This window comes from Hylobates moloch, unplaced genomic scaffold, assembly GCF_009828535.3.
Source record: "Hylobates moloch isolate HMO894 unplaced genomic scaffold, HMol_V3 SCAFFOLD_3, whole genome shotgun sequence".
In the NCBI taxonomy this organism is placed as follows: domain Eukaryota; kingdom Metazoa; phylum Chordata; class Mammalia; order Primates; family Hylobatidae; genus Hylobates; species Hylobates moloch.
Window position 1 is genome coordinate 130,576,657 of NW_026652278.1, and position 6,694 is coordinate 130,583,350.

Genomic DNA, 6,694 nt, shown 5'->3' on the forward strand with positions numbered 1-6,694 from the left:
CATTTTATTTTGAATCCTTTTTTTTTTCTTTTTTTCGAACAGGGTCTTGCTCTGTCGCCCAGGGTAGAATGCAGTGGCACGATCTTGGCTCACTGCAACCTCTGCCTCCCGGGTTCAAGTGATTCTCATGCCTCAGCCTCCCGAGTAGCTGGGATTACAGGCGCCCGCCACCATGCCTGGCTTATTTTTGTATTTTTAGTACAGATGGAGTTTCACCATATTGGCCAGGCTGGTCTCGATTTCCTGACCTCAGGTGATCCGCCCACCCCAGCCTCCCAAAGTGCTGGGATTACAGGCATGAGCCACTGTGCCCAGCATTAGTTTTGAATCTTTTAGATCATGGTTATCATTAACATACAAATTTTGTTAAAATCTTGATTATAACAGCATAATTGGCTGGGCACAGTGACTCATGCCTGTAATCCTAACAACTTGGAAGGCTGAGGCAGGAGGATCGCTTGAGGCCAGGAGTTCAAGACCAGTCTAGGCAACACAGAGAGACCCCATCTCTATAAAAAATACAAAATATTGGCTAGGCGTGGTGACTCATGCCTGTAATCCCAGCACTTTGGGAGGCCAAGGCTGGCGGATCACGAGGTCAGGAGTTCGAGACCAGCCTGGCCAATATGGTGAAACCCTGTCTCTACTAAAAATATAAAAGATTAGCCGGGTGTGGTGGCACGTGCCCGTAATCCCAGCTACTCGAGATGCTGCTGAGGCAGGAGAATCGCTTGAACTCGGGAGGCGGAGGTTGCAGCAAGCCAAGATCACGCCACTGCACTCCAGCCTGGGTGACAGAGAGATTCCATCTCAAAAAAAAAAAAATTACCTGGGTATGTTGACATGTGCCTGTAGTCTCTGCTTCTCAGGAAGCTGAGGCAGGAGGATTGCTTGAGCACAGGGGTTTGAGGCTACAGTCAGTGAGCTATGATTGTGCCACTGCACTCTAGCTTGGGTGACAGAGCAAGACCCTGGCTCTAAATAAAATAGTAAAAAATAATTGGTGATTTGCTGAAATGAACCTCATGAAATAAATATATAAAAATTTGTGTTTATTGTCTTCATTATATCACTTATCAATAGACTACCCAGACAATAACAATTAGATGGCAAATGTGCAATAATAACTAAATTCAGTCATCTAATAATTTGCCAATTTTGGCCAGGCGCAGTGGCTCACGTCTATAATCCTAGCACTTTGGGAGGCAGAGGGAGGCAGATCACTTGAGGTCAGGGCTTCGAGACCAGCCTGGCCAACATGGAGAAACCCCATCTCTACTAAAAATACAAAATTAGCCTGTAATCCCAGCTACTCGGGAGGCTGAGGCAGAATTGCTTGAACCCAGTAGGCAGAGGTTGCAGTGAGCCAAGATCGTGCCATTGCCCTCCAGCCTGGGCAACAAGAGCGAAACTCCGTCTCAAAGTAGAAAAAAAAAATTGCCAATTTGTGCTTGTATGAAAAACCACAGCTTTATATACATTTCAATTTTATTGCTCTGAAGGTATATTTTCCATGGAAAGAGGATAGATTTTATTAAACAGTCTGTTAGCTTGGTTTACATTTTACACATATATAGATAAATAGTATGTGGGCATATGTTTGAATTTTTTTTTTTTTTTTTTTAGACGGAATCTCACTCTCACCCAGGCTGGAGGGTAGTGGCGTGATCTCGGCTCACTGCAACCTCTGCCTCCTGGTTCAAGTGATTCTCTTGCCTCAGCCTCCTGAGTAGCTGGGACTACAGGCCCCTGCCACCACGCCCGGCTACTTTTTTTGTATTTTTAGTAGAGACGAGGTTTCACCATGTTGCTCAGGCTGGTCTCGAACTCCTGACCTCATGATCCACCTGCCTTGGCCTCCCAAAGTGCTGGGATTACAGGCATGAGCCACTGTACCCAGCATATTTGAATTCTTGAGCCGCTTACCTGACTTGCAGCCCTCTTGGGGTAAGGGATGGAGGATTAGAGCCTTTCCTGGTCAGTTTACCATGTGTGAACACTTATGGAGGGACAGGGCTAGGAGAGGAAATAGACCTATTATATGTTTTTGTGGCAAAATAAAATCTGCACCATGGAATTTGCCCAATCACGTATGTCTAAATTGAGGGGGCATAAGCCCCCACAATACCCAAGGAATTCTAGTTTGGCAGGCAGGGCATATCAGCAGGCGCCTCCTGGCAGGAAGATGTTATTCAGAGTTAGGTAAATGGCAGTATTGGGTGGTCTGTCTAGCTCCAATAGGACCCAGATCAATTATACGGGATGAAGACTCAGTCCAACCCCAGGGAAAGAAAAGTGGCAAAACTTAAGCATATAATGAATAGCCACATCCAATAAGTTTTTTTTTTGTTTTGTTTTGTTTTGTTTTGTTTTGAGACGGAGTCTTGCTCTGTCGCCCAGGCTGGAGTGCAGTGGCACAATCTCGGCTCACTGCAAGCTCTGCCTCCCGGGTTCCCGCTATTCTCCTGCCTCAGCCTCTCCGAGTAGCTGGGACTACAGGCGCCCGCCACCACGCCCGGCTAATTTTTGTTTGTATTTTTAGTAGAGACGGGGTTTCACCATGGTCTCGATCTGCTGACCTCGTGATGCGCCCGCCTCGGCCTCCCAAAGTGCTGGGATTACAAACGTGAGCCACCGCCCCTGGCCTTTCCAATAAGTTTGTAGTCAGGAAAGATTCTACTTCCTGTAGAGGATCCTGGTGCCTAAAGCAGACACTACAGTGAAAGTCTAGGGACATACAACCTGTGCAAGCACAGAAGGTTATGAGAAGGATGAAACTCAGAGGGTGGGTACTAGGGTCCCAAAGCTAGCACAGGAATGCGGTAGTGGAAGTACAGGGCTGCTAGTCGAATTAATCTCAGATACCACCTGTGAGTAAAAATAGGTTCTTGGTGAGGGCTGTCTCCAAAATTGGAGAGGCAGTGGTTACAGGGCTGGCTCTGGAAAAGCAGACTGTCAAGCTTCAACAGTTGCCTAGGAAGGAGCTTTTTTTTTTTTTGAGATGGAGTCTCGCTCTGTCGCCCAGGGTGGAGTGCAGTGGCGCAATCTCGGCTCACTGCAAGCTCCGCCTCCCGGATTCACGCCATTCTCCTGCCTCAGCCTCCCGAGTAGCTGGGACTACAGGCGCCCGCCACCACGCCCGGCTAATTTTTTTTTTTTGTATTTTTAGTAGAGACGGGGCTTCACTGTGGTCTCGATCTCCTGACCTCGTGATCCGCCCTCCTCTGCCTCCCAAAGTGCTGGGATTACAAGCGTGAGCCACCACACCCGGCCGGAAGGAGCTATTTTTGAGTAGAAAGCCTTTCAGCACCCATCACATACAGCATCTGAATAACTCACTCACACAAAACCCTAGTTTTTGTTTTTGTTTTTTGAGACAGGGTCTTGCTGTGTTGCCCAGGCTAGAGTGCAGTGGTGCCATCATGGCTCACTGCAGCCTCAACCTCCCAGGCTCAAGAAATCCTTCCACCTTAGCCTACCATGTAGCTGGGACTAAAGGTATGTGCCACCATATCAGGTTAATTTTTTTATTTTTTGTAGTGTAGTGATCTCATTACATGTCCAGGCTGGACTTGAATTCCTGAGTTCAAGAGATTCTCTCACCTCAGCTACCCAAAGTGCTGGGATTACAGGTGTCAGCCACCACACCTGGCCAAAACATTAGTTTTAAGCAGAAACGAATTCTGGTTTGTGTTTTTAAAATACTTTTTTTTTTTTTAAATACTCACGTTGCTGAATGACAGTATGCTTCAGTGGTACTATTCTAGGAATTCCATGTATCTTAATGTATTTAATGCTCACAACAACCCCATGAAACAGGTATTATTATCATCCTCATCTTACAAAAGAATAAGACACTTAAGGCCGGGCACTGTGGCTCATGCCTGTAATCCCAGCACTTTGGGAGGCTGAGGCAGGAGGATCACAAGGTCAGGAGTTCGAGACCAGCCTGGCCAATATGGTGAAAGGCCATCTCTACTAAAAATACAAAAATTAGCCAGACATGGTGGAGGGTGCCTGTAGTCCCAGCTACTTGGGAGGCTGAGGCAGGAGTATTTCTTGAATCCAGGAGGCGGAGGTTGCAGTGAGCCGAGATAGTGCCACTGCACTCCAGCCTGGGCAACAGAGCAAGACTCTGTCTCAAAAAACAAAAACAAAAACAAAAACAAAAACAAAAACAAAAAGAAGACACTTACCTGCTGAGTAAGGTCCCCTAACTAGCAAGTAACAGAATTAACATTTGAATATGGGCAAGTTGTTACCATACCTTAAGCTCTTAACTACTATTCTTTTTTCTTTTTTTTTTTTTTTTTTAGACAGAGTTTTGCTCTTGTTGCTTAGGCTGGAGTGCAATGGCGCAATCTCGGCTCACCGCAACCTCCATCTCCCAGATTCAAGCAATTCTCCTGCCTCAGCCTCCCGAGTAGCTGGGATTATAGGCATGCACCACCACACACAGCTAATTTTGCCCCTTTTTTAGTAGAGATGGGGTTTCTCCATGTTGGTCAGGCTGGTCTCGATCTCCCGACCTCAGGTGACCTGCCCGCCTCGGCCTCCCAAAGTGCTGGGATTACAGGTGTGAGCCACCGTGCCCAGCCTCTTAACCACTATTCTAAATCCCTCTTTAAGGAGAGGCTGGTGGATTCAGCAGTGGGAAGAATCACAGAGAATGATTAATTATGCCTCCCAACAAATTTGCCTTATAAAAAAAAGGCCTCCAATAAACGGAAAGGAAATATCTTTCATATAAAACTCCAAGTGTAAAATACCTCTCACTTAGCAGCACTTGAAGAATCTGAGATGCTTCCTAACAAACACAATATACAGTACTCTTTTTGTCCTGGCCACTAGGGGGAAGAGTGGAATGTCAAAGAATTTAAATCTCTTCCACAGATTCACAATAGTTGACTGGTTTTAGTTCTTTCCCTATACCAGAATGTAAAAGTTCTTTTGTATTTTTTGCTTGTGAGAGATCGTTTCAGATAAATTTATTAAGCATCCATAAACATTTTTCTCTAGTTTCTTTTTAGAAATAAATGGATTATGCTGAGGGAAAGAAGGCAGACAAGAAATCTATACTGTATGATTCCATTTATATGAAATGTCCAGAAAAGACAAATCTATAAAGACAAAAAAAAGATTAGTAACTGTCTAGGTTAAGGGCTCAAGAGAACAGCGGTTCACAGTAAATGTGTATGAGGGATCTTACTGAGTGACGAAAGTATTCTAAACTGACATGGTGATGGCTACACATGTAAAATAGAATAAATGTACTAAAAATTATTGAATTGTACACTTGAAACAGTGAATTATATATAATATGTAAAATAAGCCTCAACAAAGTTGTTAAAAAACAAGAAATGTGCCGGGCACGTTGGCTCACGCCTGCAATCCCAGCACTCTGGGAGGCCGAGGCAAGTGGATCACCTGAGGTCAGGAGTTCGAGACCAGCCTCAACATGGAGAAATCCCGTCTCTACTAAAAATACAAAATTAGCCAGGCATGGTGGTACATGCCTGTAATCCCAGCTACTCGGGAGGCTGAGGCAGGAGAATTGCTTGAACCCGGGAGGCGGAGGTTGCAGTGAGCTGAGATTGCACCATTGCACTCCAGCCTGGGCAAAAAGAGTGAAACTCCATCTCAAAAAAAACACAAAAAACAAAAAACAAAAACCAAGAAACGTATTATTTTTTGAGTCAAACAAAAACCTATTTATTCAAAAAGTTTGAAAATATGTTTAATAGACACATAAAACTGTCTACAGGGATAACAGTGATTAACTCAGAAATGCTGTTGTGGGGGAAACTGGGAAAATTTTTATACTATATGTCTTTCTACATGATTATTTTGATGATAATGAAAAATTTAAAAATGTAATAAAAACTAACTTTTAATAGATGGGAAGTTAAGATGTGTAAAATGCAATGAAATTTGTAAGTATTACCTTTGGATGGTAGAATATGGCTTGTATTTTTTGTCTTTCTACGTTTCTTTCTTTTCCAATTTTATGTTTTTTTTTACTTTTAAATTTTTAAATTGACACATAATAATTACATACTTACGGGATACATAGTGATGTTGTGACACATATGTGTATAGCGATCAGATCAGCGTAGTTAGCATACCCATCATCTCAAACACTTATGATTTCTTTGTGTTGGAACTTTCAATACCCTCCAGCTAGCTACTTGAAACTGTATAATATATAACTATTAACTATAGTCATCCTACAGTGCTACAGGAAAATACAGAAGGCTTCACGAATTTGCATGTCATTCATGCTAATCGTCTCTGTATCATTCCGATTTTAGTGTTTGTGCTGCTGAAGTGAGCACATTTGCCAATTTAAAAATGAGTATATATTACTTTTCCAACAAAAACTGAATGGGTTTAATTTAAAATAAAAGGCCAGGAAACATCTGAAGGTTTTTGTTTTCTTTTTTGTTTGAAATAGTCTCGCTCTGTCACCCAGGCTGCAGTGCAGTGGCGCAATCATGGCTCACTGCAGCCTCGACTTCCCAGGCTCAAGCAATCCTCCCACCTTAGCCTCCCCAGTAGCTGGGATTACAGGTGCCCACCACAAAGCCCAGTTAATTTTTGTATTTTTTGTATGAGTTTTCATCATGTTGCCCAGGCTGGTCTCGAACTCTTAGGTTTAAGTGATCTGCCTAACTTGACCTCCCAAAGTATTGGG

General features: G+C 43.7%; 1 pseudogene; it reads right to left on the bottom strand.

Moving 5' to 3' along the window:
* Positions 1 to 6,241: 6,241 nt before the first annotated feature.
* On the bottom strand, positions 6,242 to 6,335 carry LOC116466154 (U6 spliceosomal RNA; annotated as a pseudogene).
* Positions 6,336 to 6,694: the final 359 nt, after the last annotated feature.